We start from the raw sequence: 17,467 nt of genomic DNA, 5'->3' as shown, positions 1-17,467 counted from the left end.
ATTCGTTGTTGGTTTGATGCTATTTCCTTTTTCACCCATCTTACAACGTCGGAGGCTGGAATTGGTATATTCCACAGTGGACATTTCCTACCATCATTAGCAGTAGCATCAGCTTGCTCATTGCCTCGTATTCCAGCATGACTAGGCACCCACATAAACGTAATTTGTTTATTCCATGACTCCTTCTCAACTATTTGGAGAAAAGCGTGTCTGTTGTTACCTTTATCAAGTGCTTGTAAACAACTTGCAGAATCAGAAATAATTAATGTTCTACCTTGAGATTTTGCAACGGCAACCACAAGGGCTGCTGCTTCTGCTGTGAAGATTGAACATTGAAATGGTAATTTCCGTGCTATCAAACAGTTTTTGCTAACAATCCCAATCCCAACCTCCTCGCCGACTAGTGAACCGTCAGTAAAAATCAAGCAGTGGTCTCGATATTTTTCGTTGATCGTTTTTGTAAAAATCGCTTGTGCTACCTCTTTGCTTTGGCCAGCTTTGAGTTGATTTTTGATGCTCCAATCGATCGAGGGCCCCTGAATGTTCCATGGCCTTTGCCCGACCCATAACATGGATGTGATCTGTGGTAGAACATGTCCAGTAAGATGTTCAAGTTTTTGATTTGCCATACGAAAGAGATCAAAGTTATGTGTTTCCGTAGTTTCGATCATAGGGGTTCTTCGTCGAAGTTGTTGGTAATTTGTGTTACGCATTTCTGGAAGGCTAGCGATACTTACAACATTGTTATTCGATGTATTTATTTTTTGTGTTAAGTTGCACGTTTTGCTGACAATGCAACTAACACTCGCATGTTGAAAATCCATTCTTCCGTTTTCTACTGCAATTGCCATTATTTCTGAGGTTCTGAAGGCTCCAGATGATACTCGAAGATATTCGTTGTAGCATGGTTCCAGAGAATTGAAATTTTCCATGCTGTAGAGTTCGATTCCATAGAACAGCTTAGACAGCACAACCGCTTCACCAATCTTTAAAAGTGTGGTTCTACAGGCAAATCGAGATATTGCTCTAAGTAGATTTAACCTGCTTTTAACGGCTTTCTTAGTCTCCTCCGAATGCCGCTTAAAGGTACCTCTACGATCTAAGTAAACGCCCAAAATTTTCAGTGTTCGGACACGTGTTACAGTAGACTGGCCCAAATTTGTATGGGATGATTTTTACAACATTTTTTTCAACGCGGCACCCCCTAGATTGGTGCATTTAGGTGAAAAAATGACTTTCTGAAAGTTTCAGGTCATTTGGCAGAAGCACGAGCTGGCGCAAATGACTTGAAATTTGTATGAGATTTTCGGCAAAATGTATGGAAAATCGACATACTTTCACTATTTGTGTTCTAAAATATGTTCCCAGTATGCTAGAAAGCTCAGAATTTCAGGAATTGTAGTTCAAACAATGACAAACAAGTTTGTAGAAGATTGTGACGCAATACGAGTGGACTGTAATGAGTTATTTGCAATTGAATGTGTGATTTTTTTCGCATTTCATCGATATATCGTAAACGGTGTATAGCTGGACTATAAGTACTAACTTGATCGCATTGTCACACAATGAGAATAACAGATAGAAAGTTTGTGTTCTCGGTAGTAGTAGCTTATTTTATAACAAGTACCTATCTTTGCAAAAAGTTGAAAGAAAGGTTCGAAAAACTGTGAACTGCTACATTGTTTTGAGTATAAAAAAAAGAGTTTTGGTTTAAATGATCTTTCTTCAAAATTTTTTTCGTTTATATTACATTGGTAATCAATAAAAATGTTTATTCATATCAAGCAAGTATATTAAACTAAGATGCTGAAAGTTTTCAACAATGAAGATTTTTTGCGATGAATAATGACTAATTATTTGCAAAATAATTTATTTTCGTGGGTGAGAAGTTTGTTTTAGTGGGAAATAAGCTTGACCCCTCTTTCTGCAGTGTCATTTACTACCTTTAAACTGCTTATACGTTGTTGCCCTATGTTGAATTCTTTGATAGTCTTCCAATGCTCAGGATATATTGTCAAAAAACCTTTTGGTGTATCGTACCGATCGAAAAGTTTAAGCGACACTGAATTAATTAAATCATTCAACGTTAAATTTCTGGATTCATTCATACCTTTTACCACAAGTTTTTTTATTTCTTTAGTTGACTTTTTTGACAATGCTTTAACCATCATACGTTTCTCTTCGAAGGTCTAAATGCCCCACAATAATGTTTGTAAGAGCTTTTTTCGGAACTTTTCGGAGGAAACAAACTTTCTATTTGTTATTCTCATTGTGTGACTATGCGAAAAATGCGAAAAAAACACACATTCAATTGCAAATATTTAACTCATCAGAGTCAACTCGTATTGCGTCACAATCTTTTACAAACTTGTTTGTCATTATTTGAACTACAATTCCTGAAATTCTGAGCTTTCTAGTATACTGGGTACACATTTTAGAACACAAAGAGTGAAAGTATGTCAATTTTCCATACATTTTGCCGAAAATCTCCATACAAATTTCAAGTCATTTGCGCCAGCTCGTGCTTCTGCCAACTGACCTGAAACTTTCAGAAAGTCATTTTTTCACCTAAAGGCACCAACCTAGGGGGTGCCACGCGGAATATAAGGATTTTTTACGTTATGGGCCAGTCTAGTGTTACAGTTTCGTTATTTAGTATAATTTGTGTTTGGTGATCACGATGATAATGACGTTTCCGTTTACAATAATGCATAGCTTTAGTTTTGGTGGTTGATATTGTTAATCCGACTCCTTTGGCCCATCCATTCACAGTTTGTAGATCATTTTGTAACTTTTGTCGTAGAACATTTGTCTTTGATCCTTTGCGCGCGAGTATGAGGTCATCAGCATATCCCATCAAGAACGTACCAGGAAGCGGTAGAGTGGATGTTTGGTTCATGATGAGAACAAAAAACGTTACTGACACAACGGAACCTTGTGGGACACCATTCTCTAAGGCTCTTGCTTCCGAGTGATGTCCGCCTATCGAAACACAGAATGATCTTTCAGATAGGAAAGAACGAGCAAACTGGAATACGCGATGTCCAAGTTTTGCTTCATGAATAGCGTCTAAAATTTTGGATCGCCAGACTTGGTCGTATGCTTTCGTAATGTCCAGAGATAAAATTTCACAATGTGTGTTCTCTTGCTCAACCTCCCTTAGAAAATTTCGTAAATACAGGAAATAAGTATTCGTTCCTCGTCCTGCGCGGAATCCATGGTGCTCTTGATAAAGCGTAGACGATGTTTCAAGATACGTAATAATTCTATGGTTGATCATACGCTCGTACACTTTACTTAAACAGCACAACAAGGAAATGGGCCTAAAACCAGAGACACCAATCTGATCTACATTTGGCTTTGGTACAGGAATAACAATCGCAGTTTTCCATGATTTAGGGAAGATACCTGTCCGCCAAAGGCTATTTAAATTTTCGAGGAGGATTACTTTAACTGACAACGGTAGATGTTTAATCATTTGATAACTCACTTGGTCGAGACCAACTGAATTACCGGAGCAACGATTGATGGCTCTCTGAAGATCGACGAATGTGAAATCCCGATCAATACAAGGATTATAACGATTCACTTCATTATTGTTAGCGTTGTTGCGATTGGGATCAGGAGTAGTTGATTTGGATGAATTAGCAAAATACTGTGCAAAATCTTCAGCAATGTCAAGCGGGTCCTCCTTAAACTGTCCTTCAGAGTTAATTCGCAGAGTTCTACACGTTTTTTTCCCTGAGATTCTGTTAAAATTTTGCCACATACAGGAGACCGGTGTTTGTGGATTGAAACTCGATGCAAATTGTTCCCATGAGTCAGCCTTGGCTTGCTTGATGATTCTTCTTGTCTGGTTCCGAATTTTTCTAAAGTTTGCCATTGCCGCCATTTTCGTTAGGTCATTTCCGCTTATTTTCCTTGCTTTGCGAAGGGCTTTTCTTCGCGCACGCACAGCTTCCTCAACTTCTGAGTTCCACCAGACAACATTCTTCGAACCGCAACGTAGACTGGATCGTGGAATGGTAACAACCGCAGCATCAAAAATATGATCTGTGGGTTGTTCAACAGTAAACGCGCTTGGAGAAGATATTTTGCTTTCTAAAAGTTCTTTAAAACGAAACCAATCAGCATCTTTATATCGCCAAATTTGTCGTGTTGATAGTTTGGGTAGCGGAGTATCTAGGAATGTTGAAATCGGAAGATGGTCGCTGTTGATGGGATCGGGGTCAACTTTCCATGATAATCGGCTTGCCAGGCTGTTTGAAGCTAGCGTAAGATCGATGGCAGATGCGAGGCAGCTATGATCACATATACGTGTTGGAGAACCATCGTTTAGTAGATTGAGTTGCTCGTCGATGATCCAGTTTAGAACGATGCGGCCTTTTTGATTGGTCTTCATAGGATCCCAAGCTGCATGTCGAGCATTAAAATCGCCAGCTATTAGGTATGGAGGCTCTAACCCTGCCAGAAGGGATGAAAGCCCAGCGGAGAGTTCGTCGTGTTTAAAAGCATGCTCGACATAAACGTTAACGATTGTTACTTTTATCGGTGATGTGATGCGGATTCCAATACTTTTGATGTCAGAGCGAAGGGATACTTGTTGATGCGGGATGCAGTTCAGCACACCAATTGTTACTATTCCGTTGCTTCGAGCTTGTTGATTGTCAGATGTATACCATGTGTACATGTTCCAAAGTGCACCATTAAATCGATTTGTCATAGCTTCCTGAATGGCGATGACAATTGGTGGATTCGAGGCCAATTTGGTAAGCAGCTCAGAATGTTGTCTCCAAAAACCTCGCGTGTTCCACTGAAACAGGAGGAGGCGATAATTGTTTATAGTGGGTTGGATCGGATTTACGTCACCTGGTGAACCCGGCAATGAACCGGGTTCATGGCTTGTAGAATGCGCATTTTCGTAGGTGGAGTTCTGCCGAGTTGAAGATTGCGAAGAATGTGGTGGACCAGCAACGGTGGTAGGGTAGTCTTGGGAATCCGGTTGTACGTCGGTGTCAGCTCTCGATGCTAGGCAGGAATTCAGCGTCACCTGAAGCTGTTGTCTGCCAGAGACGGATGCTGTATGTCTTGTATTAGGATAGTTATCTACGTTGTCGGAAACTTGGATGGTGATGTTCGGGATGGGCTCGTTGGGAACGTTGGTTTCGTCATTGTGGGGGGTAGAATTAAAATCTGAGTGATTTATAGGTGAGTTAATGAATGGTACTACGTCACCTGATGAACCCGGTAATGGGCCGGGTTCAAAGTTTGAAGAAAGCGTGTTGTTCATATTATAAACCGAAGAAAGTCCGATAACGTTGCCTTGGTTGTCAATGTGTGGGGTGCTTGTTGAATCATTGTTGTCCATCATCATCGTCAGAAAACATGTTCACATCAGGATTCTCTTCCTGCTGCGAACGCTGAAAGTTTTGGTTCATCCGTTTCGGTCCGTTCTTTGAGTTGGATGGCGATATGTCGTTTTGGGTAAGATTTAGGTTCCGTTTCCTGCTCACACTCCGTGTATTGTGAGCAATATTTCTCCACTCAACCGATGTTTTTGTTCCTGCCGATGAATTCTGTGTAACTTTTCTATTTTTTGCTTGCTCAAGTTGTTGGCTGCTCGGTGCATCCATTGAATCTTTACGGGACACGCGTGATTTCGGATTTTGCGACGGTAGCCTAGGGATTTGTTCATCTTTTTGTCTCATTTCTCTTAGCTCCTGCCGTAGTTTGGCAAGCTCGTCTCGTAGCAAGGAAATGATTTTGTCTTTTTCGTCGGGACCATCATTGACTTGCGTGATGCGTTGTTGAACTTGGCTTGAGTATGTTAGCTTGTTCCAGGTTTGGTTTATTTCGGCTCGAGCTTCCTGAAACGTGATTCGTTTGTTGACCTTCAGGCGGATCACTGCTTCTTCCTTCTGGAAGGAGGGACAGTCACGACTCGTCGGAGAGTGACCTTCCTGATTGCAATGTTTGCAATACTTTTTGTTGCTGCAGATTTGTCCTTCGGTAGTCGGGTGATCTCGAAAGCAAACAGGGCAAGTCGTGCTGTCACATCTCTTATGAGTATGCCCATAAGATCCACAGCCTCGACAGATCATTGGAGACGGATAATAAGGGCGAACTGGGACGCGTAGCAGACCAAAACGAACGTATTCTGGTAAAACCGTGGAGCAGAGAGTCAAAACAAGTAGTGGTGTGTTTTTAAGATTCTTCTTTTCGTCGCGTTTCATAATTCTGCGCACAGCTGTTACACCGTCTGATTTGATTTCATTCAGAATGTCTTCCTCCTTAAAATCGATACAGTCAGGTTGGTAAACAACACCCTGGACAAAATTCAATGTGGGATGTAGCACGACTTCAATCTCGGTTTTATCCAGTAGAGTGGTCATTGTCAATAGTTTTTCAGCGACTTCTGGTGAAGATGTCCTCAAAATGTACTGCGCACCTTGACTCTCTTTGATTGCTTCTACATGCTTCAAGTTAGAAGATCCAACCACTCGTTCGACAGAATTTCCTATGAGCATGCTTGTCCAACACCTCGCAAACAGAACAGAGCAGAGAACGAATTACACTTTTATCATTTCGGTTCCCGAGTGCACTGCTCAGCCGATCAACGTTCACTTATCTTTTTGCCGAGTGCGCCCGAATGCGGTTGCTCTGACGGTCGGGTGGACGTCGCTCGCTCTAAAGAAAAGAGAAGGAGCTGGCTAGAAAATTGTGCTCTAGCGACGCTGCTGAGTAGCTCAGTGTATCAAGCCAGAAAGATTTCAATGCAGGAATGTTTTCTTCAGAAAAGCCGTTATGCAGAGCGGAACAGAGCATCAGTCGAAGAGGTCCAATGTAGGTTTAGGTATGAACTATTTTTGTAGGTAGCCGGGTAGGGCACTTCCTGGCAAGTTATTTGAAAAACATGGGGAATACCGGGTCAATAATCTGAAATTTTCCATTCCAAAAACTGAGCAATATCCGTCAAAATCTGAGGAAATTCCAGACATTTATCTAGTGAAGAAAAACGACTTAAATTTTTTTGTCGCAACACATCAGCAGTGTTAAATTTAAGTTTAAAGCATACGAAGGAAAGTTTTGGTTTGATTTTTTATGAAACAAACTTTCACAAATCCAATTTTCAACAAACAATTTTAAACTGAATTCGATTTTCTTGTTTCATTTTCCAAATAATCAGGGCAAAATCCAAGTAGTTTTTTCACAATATCCGGGCATCCGCTAATTGCTGTATACTTAGGTTTATGTACTTTAAAATCGTACGTGGGTAGCATTAATTTACAAAAGCAGCGATTCGCAAAGTAACATTTACTAAAATTATCCAAAAATCTTTGTCTATTAAACAAACCGTAATTATGCAGGGATCTGGAACAAATTTTAGTAATAAAATGCAAAACTTTCACAAATCTTAAAAATTTAGGATTTATCTTCCTTTACCGCTACGTTTTTGATATTTTTCGACCGAAGAAAGCTTTCGTAGCTAATCATTGATCCTGGTGCAGAACATCAATCTAGAGGAACTCGCTTAGGAATGACCAGATAGGTGTTTTATAAAATTTAAAGTCGAGAGATTCAAAAATAGCGCGATAATAACAATAACTTTTAGAAAAGCATTTTTCAAGTATTTTTTTTTAATTTAACCGTATCTCCTTGGGTAAAGATTGTAGAACTTTGACATGTTAAACAAAGTTGTGTATTTTATTGAGATAAATAACTTTGTAGAAAAAACTTAAGCTCTAAAATGCTTAACAAGAAAGTTATGATTTATATCACGCTATCGGTGGACCTCTAAAATTTATTTTTCATATCAAAATATGCGCTATATTATACAGAGCAATGTTGTCGAAGACACCAGCATTCTATCTTGACTACCATTGGTGTTATTAATTTAGTTCCGTTAGATTTATGTTCTGCATTGTAAATTCCGACGCACTTCGAAACATCGATCCAGACGCAACCGATGAAGACAAACCGAGTTTTCTGGTAAGCGTCTCTTTCGCCCGAGTGCGAACGAATTTATCTGCACTGAGAACGCACTTCATCAGTTTGCTTGCTTCTCTGGCCCACACTTGGGTGGACGCTTGGTCGCTCTGGAGGTAACTGAGCATTTTTACAGATTCTCCGTTTGGGAAGAGCACAGCGAAAAAAATACACGCTCTTACTCTGAACGGGCTAATCTGAGGAGCGATGCCAAGCATGCCTATGAGGAAGGGATTCTGGGGTAGCGGGGGTCGTTTATCAACACCATCGACACTTTTCATACGCAACTGAAGAAATCGTGTTATACCATCGTATGTTTTGTTTCGCATGAACAGAGGGAGCCTACTTCGGTTTGGATCAGGGGGGTCCTCGGTAGGACCCGGGTCGCCTCCCGCCATAGCGGCGTTTGTTTTGCTACAGTTTCGTAATAGCAACCAGCCGGTGTTTTTGTAAACAATACTTCGAGTTGAGTGGAGAGAAGTGAGAAGTGATGATCAGAAATTAGGCCTTAGAGATTCACCCCGATGAGATGAGATGAATTTATCTATCTGTCAAACACACGTGCAAAATAATGCGATTCGGCAATTCTTTTCTTACGAAATTATTCGCGAAACCGGGTTCGGAATATGTAATTCTAACTCGCCAGTGAAGTTTAACTAACCACTAAGCGATGGTAAATAGAATTACGATTTATATGCGACTTTGCAAGAAAAACCGAATATAATTCTTCTTAGCTTGTTAGAGGCTGCGATACCGAGTGAGAACTCGATGAGAACTGAAGTCTATTTAAATAAATCATAGTTATATGATTACTTAGACGCCTATCTATTTCATCAAGCAAATATAGTACCAACAGCTGGAAATATAGTGTCAACGATGCTATGCCAAGCAGTGCATCGAGATGAGAGCTTTCAACACCTGTTATAATCTTTTCTGAAAGTAAACAAAGAACACAAGTGACATGAAAACTACCTACCTACCTACCTAAGGGTCCAGCGCCGATTGACCGGCGCATAGGGCTGAGATAAAAGATCTCCACTGCTGGCGATCCGGAGCCAGCGTCTTCACTTGCTGCCAGCCAAGGTTCTCGTCAACTGTGCGGATTTCAGCGGCTAGACTTCGCCGCCACGAGCTTTTGGGCCTGCCTCTTCTTCGATGCCCATCTGGATTCCAGTCAAGCGCCTCTCTGCAAATCTCGTTTTCATCTCTTCGCAGCGTGTGCCCAATCCATCTCCACTTACGTTCCCGAATCTCGATTTCTAGCGCCTTTTGATGACACCGGCGATGAAGTTCAACGTTTGAGATCCAGTTGCCAGGCCACCAAGCGCGGATGATGTTCCGCAGGCACCGATTCACAAAAACTTGCAGTTTTCGCGTCGTCACCGCATATGTGCACCAAGTCTCACACCCGTACAGCAATACGGATTTGACGTTTGAGTTGAAGATTCGGATCTTAGTTCGTAGAGAGATCTGGCGTGACCGCCAGATGTTTCGGAGACTCGCAAACGCAAATCGGGCTTTTCTGATCCGGGTTTCGATGTCCTTCTTGGTACCACCATCAGGCGTAATCTGGCTACCAAGATACTGGAAGCACTCCACTGTCTCAACCTGTTGTCCAGCTACCACGAAATTGGAACGATTTTCTGTATTGATTTCCATCGACTTGGTCTTTCCGACATTGATTTTGAGACCTGCTGCCTTGGAGCTTTCGGTGAGGTCGTCGAGTTTGCTCTGCATGTCTTGTTGTGTTTGGGCGAGCAAAACAATATCGTCTGCCAGGTCAAGGTCGTTCAGTTGCTCCATGGTTGAAGGATTCCACGGCAATCCTCGGTTTGGTCTACAGTCAATCGATCCAGTCAAGATCTCATCCATTACGATGAGAAAAAGCAGCGGTGACAAAATACATCCTTGTCTCACTCCAGCAGTTACCGGGATTGGTTCGGACAAGACACCGTCGTGTAAGACCTTGCACGAAAATGCCTCGTACTGTGCTTCGATGAGATGGACTAGTTTCTCTGGGACCCCTCGTCGTCTAAGAGCAGCCCAGATGTTTTCGTGGTTCAGTCGGTCAAATGCTTTTTCGAAATCAACGAACACCAGCAGAAGAGAGTCCTGGAATTCGTTGATTTGTTCCAGTATTATTCGTAGCGTTGTGATGTGGTCCACACATGATCGTCCGGATCGGAATCCAGCTTGTTGCCGTCGGAGTGTAGCGTCGATTTTCTCCTGGATCCTGTTCAGGATCACTTTGCAGAGTACTTTAAGGGTTGTACAGATCAAAGTTATGCCACGCCAGTTACCGCACTCTGTTAGGTCTCCTTTCTTTGGGACCTTTACGAGGATACCCTGCATCCAGTCGGCCGGGAATGTTGCAGTATCCCAAATGTCAGCGAAAAGACGGTGCAACATTTGTGCTGACAAGGCAGGGTCGGCTTTGAGCATTTCAGCAGGAATGCAATCGATTCCAGGCGCTTTGTTGGATTTCATGTCCTTGATTGCCGCTTCTATTTCAGCCAGCGTGGGCGCTTCCGAGTTGACGCCATTAATGCGACTTACTGTGGGCGCCTCGAGCTGCGGGTTCTGTTGGCCATTGCTATTTGTAACTCGGAAAAGTTGATCAAAATGCTCAGTCCAACGCTTGAGCTGATCTGTTCGATCTGTCAGCAGCTGACCTGCTCGGTTTTTCAGCGGCATTCTTGCATTAGTCCTTGCACCACTAAGGCGGCGAGAAATATCATATAATAATCGGATATCTCCAATGGCGGCGGCTCTTTCTCCCTCTTCGGCTAGGGAGTTTGTCCAGGCTCTCTTGTCTCGTCTACAAGCTCGTTTAACTGCCTTTTCCAGCTCCGCATATCGTAAGCTGGCGGCTGCTTTGGCTGACCCGGTACATGCCTGCTCAATTCCGACTTTCGCCTTTCTCCGATCATCGATCATCCTCCAGGTTTCATCCGACATCCATTCACTTCGTCTTCCACAAACTTTACCGAGAGTACCATGGCTCGTCGTGATAAAGGCATTCTTGATTCCACACCACTGTTCTTCGACTGTTCCGTCTGTCGGCAGTTCCGAGGCTCGGGATTCTAGCTGTTCAACGTATGCCCTTTTCACCTCTGGATTCTCCAACCGGCGGACGTCGTATCGACACCCGACTTTCTCCTCGCGCCGTTGGACACGCGCAACCCTCAGTCGTATCTCGCCAAGGACGAGGTGATGGTCGGATGCAATGTCTGCGCTTCGTTTGTTGCGGACATCAAGAAGGCTCCTTCTCCATTTTCGACTGATGCAGATGTGGTCAATTTGATTTTCTGTTCGGCCATCTCGGGATACCCAAGTGACCTTATGTGCTGGTCGATGGGGGAAGAGCGATCCACCGATCACCATGTTGTTGTTGCCACAAAATTCTACAAACAGCTCTCCGTTTTCGCTCATCTGTCCTAGACCATGGCGCCCCATGATGCGCTCAAAGTCCTGATTATCGGAGCCAATCTTTGCGTTGAAGTCGCCTAAGTGGATTTGAATGTCACCCTTCGGAATTCTCTCAACCACGCTGTTCAATTGACTGTAAAACTGCTCTTTCTCCTGCAAATCGGCAACGTCAGTTGGCGCATAACACTGGACCATTGTAAGGTTTCTAACCCGTGTTCTGAATCTGGCTACGATTATTCTTTCGTTTATCGGTTCCCATCTTATGAGGGCCGCATGGGCCTGCGGGCTTAACAGGAAACCAACTCCTCGTTCCCGAGTAGCATGTTCTCCTCGTATGCCAGAGTAAAGCAGTACTTGCCCGGACTGTGTCTTGTGTTCTCCAGTGTTAGGCCAACGGACTTCGCTCAGTCCCAATATCTCTAGCTTGAGGCGGCTAGCTTCTCTAGCAAGTTGAGCCAGCTTTCCTGGCTGGGCAAGGGTCAAAACATTCCAAGTTCCAATTCTAGTCCGTGTTTTCATGCTAAAAGTCGTTGCCAAAGTTCCAATTCGGTTATTTCTTCTCTCAGTTTCTGTAACAATATAAGGTATCAGGAGCAGTAGGTTGTTAGCCTAAAGTCCCTATCCCGCGATGGGGCTGCCATCTTGGACTTAGCTGGCGGGAGCTGCATTTCATAAATTCAGCCGCTTGCTGCAAGACAGACGCTGTTTGAGCCGCCCCTGACCTGGAGAACAGACGCTCGGTTGTTGTTGCACGCCGCCCCTGACCTGGGGAACAGACGCGTGCGGCCACCTTCTCAGTCTGCATGCGACCAAAGCATCCACCGGGGTTGGGTACCCGATCTCCGCTTAGGTTACTCGCACCCCAGCCGGCACCGCGGGGAGGTAGAGATAGGAGTTGTGAATAAGAGGTGATATGACCACTATGGGGTCTCGTGTTGCACATTATCCACCGTTTACCAGCCAATGACATGACATGACATGAAAACAGTACCCACCAATAATGGCAGTTGTAGCAGTACATCGATACGTGATTTATTCGTGCCCCGGAATCACGTGACCGAGCGAATTTGCCTTTACAGCTGAGCGAGCAAACTGTAAAATCCCAATCCAATGCCATTTTATCTTCGATATGGCATATAAAAAATACGAAATTATTTCCAGAACGTGATTCGCTTCGCGGCCAAAAAAAGCTGCTGTATCAGCCGAAAACCGTACCCCAAGTTTTTATGGAAGAGACCACCCACCAGTCCGCGAAACCAGTCAGCCAATTCGTCCGACAACGGAGAACCAAAAGTGAGCATATACAACACAGCAGCTCTACCTTCTGCGAAGCCCCCACTAAGTACTCGGAGGGGGTACCCATAAAAAAAATGCGTACCGGGAAAATTCGTCCAAGTCAATCATTCCGGATCAGAAAGCTCACATCATATTTTCGGTTCTTCTGTGCATGTATGTTTATAACCTCTCTACGGTCTGTTCAACATCCAGCAAATGGAAAATCAAAAGAAATAAACGGCATCAGTGAGGCTTGATTGGAAATCGTTGACGCTGTGCAAATTTGTTTTTATTTGAATACAATTACGCACGAATCGTACCCTAGTTTACATTTTTCATAATTCAAATCAAAGCTTTTATAATTTTTTTTATTCTTAAATCATAAATTTAATTTTTTTTCTTGAAGAACTCACAATATCCGTTCTTGAACTATTTAATCATTTCTATTTAAAAATTCAAGCCACACCGATAAGAAGGTGAAGGTGAACTGTGAGGGTTCTTAGCTGATCCTTCTCGTGTTGTGTCAAGCTCAAAGCTTGCCAAACAAACGTCGTGTCTCGCCGCTTTATTATGCACCAGAGGATTTGGGCGCAAGCGAAATTCGGTGAATTGCAAATCCTTTCCCGGCAAGGATCCTGATCTTAAATCTATTGCTTGGTATTTTGTTTTTTTTTTTTTTTGTATAAGTCCTACCTGAGTCAGGTTTACTCCATAGGAAAAAGAAGCTTTTTTATGTGCAGCTTACAAAAAGTATCAATATTTATTTTTAGATTGAAAAAAAGGGGAAAACATGACATTAAGATGAAAGTGATCGATGATAGAACTAGTTATAGGTAATCGAGGATCAATTCTAGTCAATTTAATTATTTGAAAAAAATCAACTAGATTCATTACATACAACATATCGAGTCCTTCTACAGGGTTTGTCGCATAAAGTTATCCTTTAAATTCTGTTCAACCTCAAAACAAGATTATATATCAGCAGCCTTTTATATTGGTACTTTTCGAGCCACTTCGTCTTATATGTTGGACCCAGAACATTCTCAAAACAATATTGGCAACAATATTTCTGATTTGTGCTTTTCCATATACTCCGTCTTTTTATCAGAGCCAATCTTAGAATAATTTTAGCCTATTTAGCAAAGTCCTAACGAATCTGTACTTTTCCAGCCACTCCGTCTTATTTAACTGTTTTTTGAACTGGAACAAACTTTAACACCAGAAGGACCGGCAAATTAAATATACCATTCCATTCAAAATGACTGGTATAGGGGGACTTTTTATCAGCACAATATTTCCAATTTTTTTCTTCTGAAATATGATGTTTTAGTTTTGAAATTGAAAAATGTTTTCACCATGGGTGCACGAAATTGCTTCATTTTAGTAAAGTTGACGATTGCTCGCACTACATAAACTGAGTATTTCAAATAACTATCAAGAAATTCAACCACAGTATCAATGTTTGAAGAAAATCATTTTAAATTTCTATGATAATTGAATATGGGTGAATGGATTCACGTCAATATCTTCGTACTATCATTTTCTAGTACCCATTACTCTGAAGTTTTGCAACTAATTAAAAGTGATTTAAACATGATATTGTATGTTTAAACGCATAATTTTAATATCAATTAAGCGATTAACCATGGGTCCACGGATTCACCGCGATTCTTTCAAACATACTTTTTTACATACTTAACCTTCCTTTGCGGTTAAAAAAAGAACAATTAGTCGGTTAGGGTCATATAGACCCGGATTACTATTTTGGTTGTATCTTCAAAACTACTGAACCGATTTCCATATATTATACCATTTATTTACGAAGAAAACAAAATTCATTATAATTTTTACGGCGGCTGAAAAAATGAGCCGAAAGACAAAATGGCCAAAAAAAGATGGCGATTTTAACAAAGATCGTGACCATCCCGGTTCGAACAACGAAATTTCTCAATTTCTGAACGTCAGCTAGGTTGATTTAGGATGATTTAAAGATTCATTTAACGTTGTAATAAAAGTTTTTGGTTTCTTATGTCATATGTCATGACTAGAAATATAAGGCAACATTAAAAATCAATGATTTTCTTCTTGAAAACCATTGTATTTTTTACAGAATAATTAGCTTACATTTATAAATCTGGGTCGATAAATTATTTAATCTATTAAAACATGAAAACCAATGGAAACTGACTAAATTTTATTTTTTTGCGATATTTTTACGACATTAAGAAACGCGTAAAATACACAATGACGAGAGATTCCAGAAATTCAATGAGAAGGTTCAGTTCGGGCCATCCTAACCGCAAAGGAAGGTTTAGGTTATGGAGTGCTTCTAAATTTCAAAATTTGTGTTATAAATAAATCATTAACTGTGGATGCAAGGATTCATCGCACTTTAGTCAAAGGTTGGGCTTTTGAAATTTTATTTTAACAAATCATAAGTGTACCATGTTTTACATGAATTTGAAATAATTGATTACACTAGTTTACAGCATTTTTGAATTAAGTAAGATGAAGATCACTTATAATGTGAAATCGGGCGCTGAATCCGAAAATGAAATTCTCCGAATATAAAATTTTGGAAAAATAAAAACGGACGTGTAACTTAGATTCAAATATCTCGGACTGCATAACATGATTTTAAATTTTTTTTTTGCATATTTGAAAGGTGAAAAAATTTTCAATCGATCATCTGAACTTCATTTCTGCGTATGATTAACAGTATTGTTGATATTAGTGATTTTATGATAGAAATAAAATACAGACCCCGTTCGTTTTTGGCAACATTCCATTTTGGCAACATCCGATTTTGGCACATGTGCCAAAATCGAACGGTTTTTAGAAACAAAATTACCTTTTAGTTTCCTCTATAACAGGACCATTATAACTTAGACAAACACCGAAAATAGGTTTTTACGTTCTGAAATGGTGATAAAGTACAACAAAAAAAAAACAAGTTTTTTTTTAAATTATCAAGTACTAAAAAATGACAAAAAAGATGAAAAATTCAGAAAATTAAAAAAAATAAAAAACAAAAGACTAAAAATAACAAAAAACAACTGAAAAATGATGAAAAATGACAAAAACGGCGGATAAGACAAAAAACAAAAAGATTATAAACAAAACATGAATAGTGCAAAATGCATCAAAAACATGAGAAAAAGTAATGAAAAATTACTAAAAATGGTCGGAAATTGACTAAAAATAACGTTTATGATAGTAAAAATAGAAATTTTGAAAAAATAATAAAAAAAAGTTGAAGAAAAAAAACCATTCGATTTTGGCAACATTCGATTTTGGCAACACAAAATGTTCGGGCATGTTGCCAAAAACGAACGGGGTCTGTATAACAAACGCATTTATTAGAGTAAATTTTGTATCAGCGAAAGTTTTAGACTCGATAGTAACATTTTAAAAATCTGATTTTCTATTGGCCTCCTATGTCCATGCAAAAAATATATATTTCAAGTGGTTATTTATCAAAATCGGTAGAAAATTTAAGAAGTTATGGTTACCTTTTTATAACAGTATTTTTGCATTTTTAAATAATTTAACAAACAGTGTATTAATTATATTATAGGAAGAACTAAACATGGTAAATTATATTCGCTCCAAGTTTCAATTGAGTATTAGCTTACCAGAAGGTCACCTGGCAAATCACATTTGATTTTTTTTCTACGACCTACTTCAAATCATGCGGCTTTCGAAACCCCGTTGTGCGTTCCGCGGAGCCTTTCGGAATTCAACAATTTTCTTGAATTTTTCCTGCGATGGATCGTTAGTTATCATGAAATATACCAGTCAATAAACCGGAAATAGTTGGTATGTCGATGACTTGTTTAAATATGTACTTTACGTGTTTTTGTTTGGATTTATCCCACTATCATTCAGGTTGGTAACTTTTTTCCAGAAATTTTAACATTCAATGTGTTTTTCAAACGAATAGGTGCAATATTATAGTCAAAAAACGTAATTTTGAAATTTTTGTCTAATTTATCCTAATATATCTTAAAGGCTTTTAAATTTAAAATCAATAACTAATAGCAAGTCGGCAGAGGCAAATAATCGGAAGAATATTTATGTACACAAGATGATGAAATTTTTTTTCATATTTTTGTCAAAGATAAAGTTGTATGATAAGTTAGCTCAGCAGATATTTTTTTAAAAATATAATTATTTTATCAAATTGGACAAAAACGCGTATTTCGTTGGTAATAGAATTAAAAACAAGCATTAAAACTGCCGACAAAAAATTTATGTTTTTGACAAGATCCATATTGTTATTTTGTATTTCATCCAAAAAATCTGTGAAAATTTTCTCTGATGTTATACCAAGCGTTGACAAATTCAGTCTTTTCACTTGGTAAATAACAATTCATATTTTCAACGTTGAAATATTTTCTTATTCTAGTGTTAGAAATCCTATCCCAGTAGCACTAAAATTTAATTAATGTAATCGGTTTAAAATGTTTGTAAAAAATTAACAATCAAGAATTTAAACTCTAACCTAAGTTCTTTGATAAAATTTGCTTGGGAGTTTGTAAAATTTGGGTTATTATCAGCATTTTAGCAAATTTGATCGACATGTTATGTTAAAAATTAGAGATGTACCGAATAGTGGTATTCGGCGAACGGCCGAATACCGAATATTGACCTTTTCAACTATTCGGCCAAACGAATATTCGGCCGAATATTCGGCCGAATATTCGGTCGAATATTCTATTAAGTTTTTAATAGAAATTAAAAAGCGAAAATTTCATTTTTCTTCTACTTCTTCCAT

General features: G+C 39.9%; 1 protein-coding gene across 5 annotated transcripts in view; it reads left to right on the top strand.

Annotated features, from left to right (window-relative positions):
• The window catches only part of LOC129749344 (disintegrin and metalloproteinase domain-containing protein 10), a 192,347-nt gene that overhangs the window by 93,269 nt on the left and 81,611 nt on the right, over positions 1-17,467 (top strand). The gene's annotated exons all lie outside the window — the stretch shown is intronic.

Source organism: Uranotaenia lowii, chromosome 2, assembly GCF_029784155.1.
Source record: "Uranotaenia lowii strain MFRU-FL chromosome 2, ASM2978415v1, whole genome shotgun sequence".
Classification (NCBI taxonomy): Eukaryota; Metazoa; Arthropoda; class Insecta; order Diptera; family Culicidae; genus Uranotaenia; species Uranotaenia lowii.
Note: the sequence above shows the minus strand (reverse complement) of the source record. Positions and strands in the feature narration are given on the sequence as shown.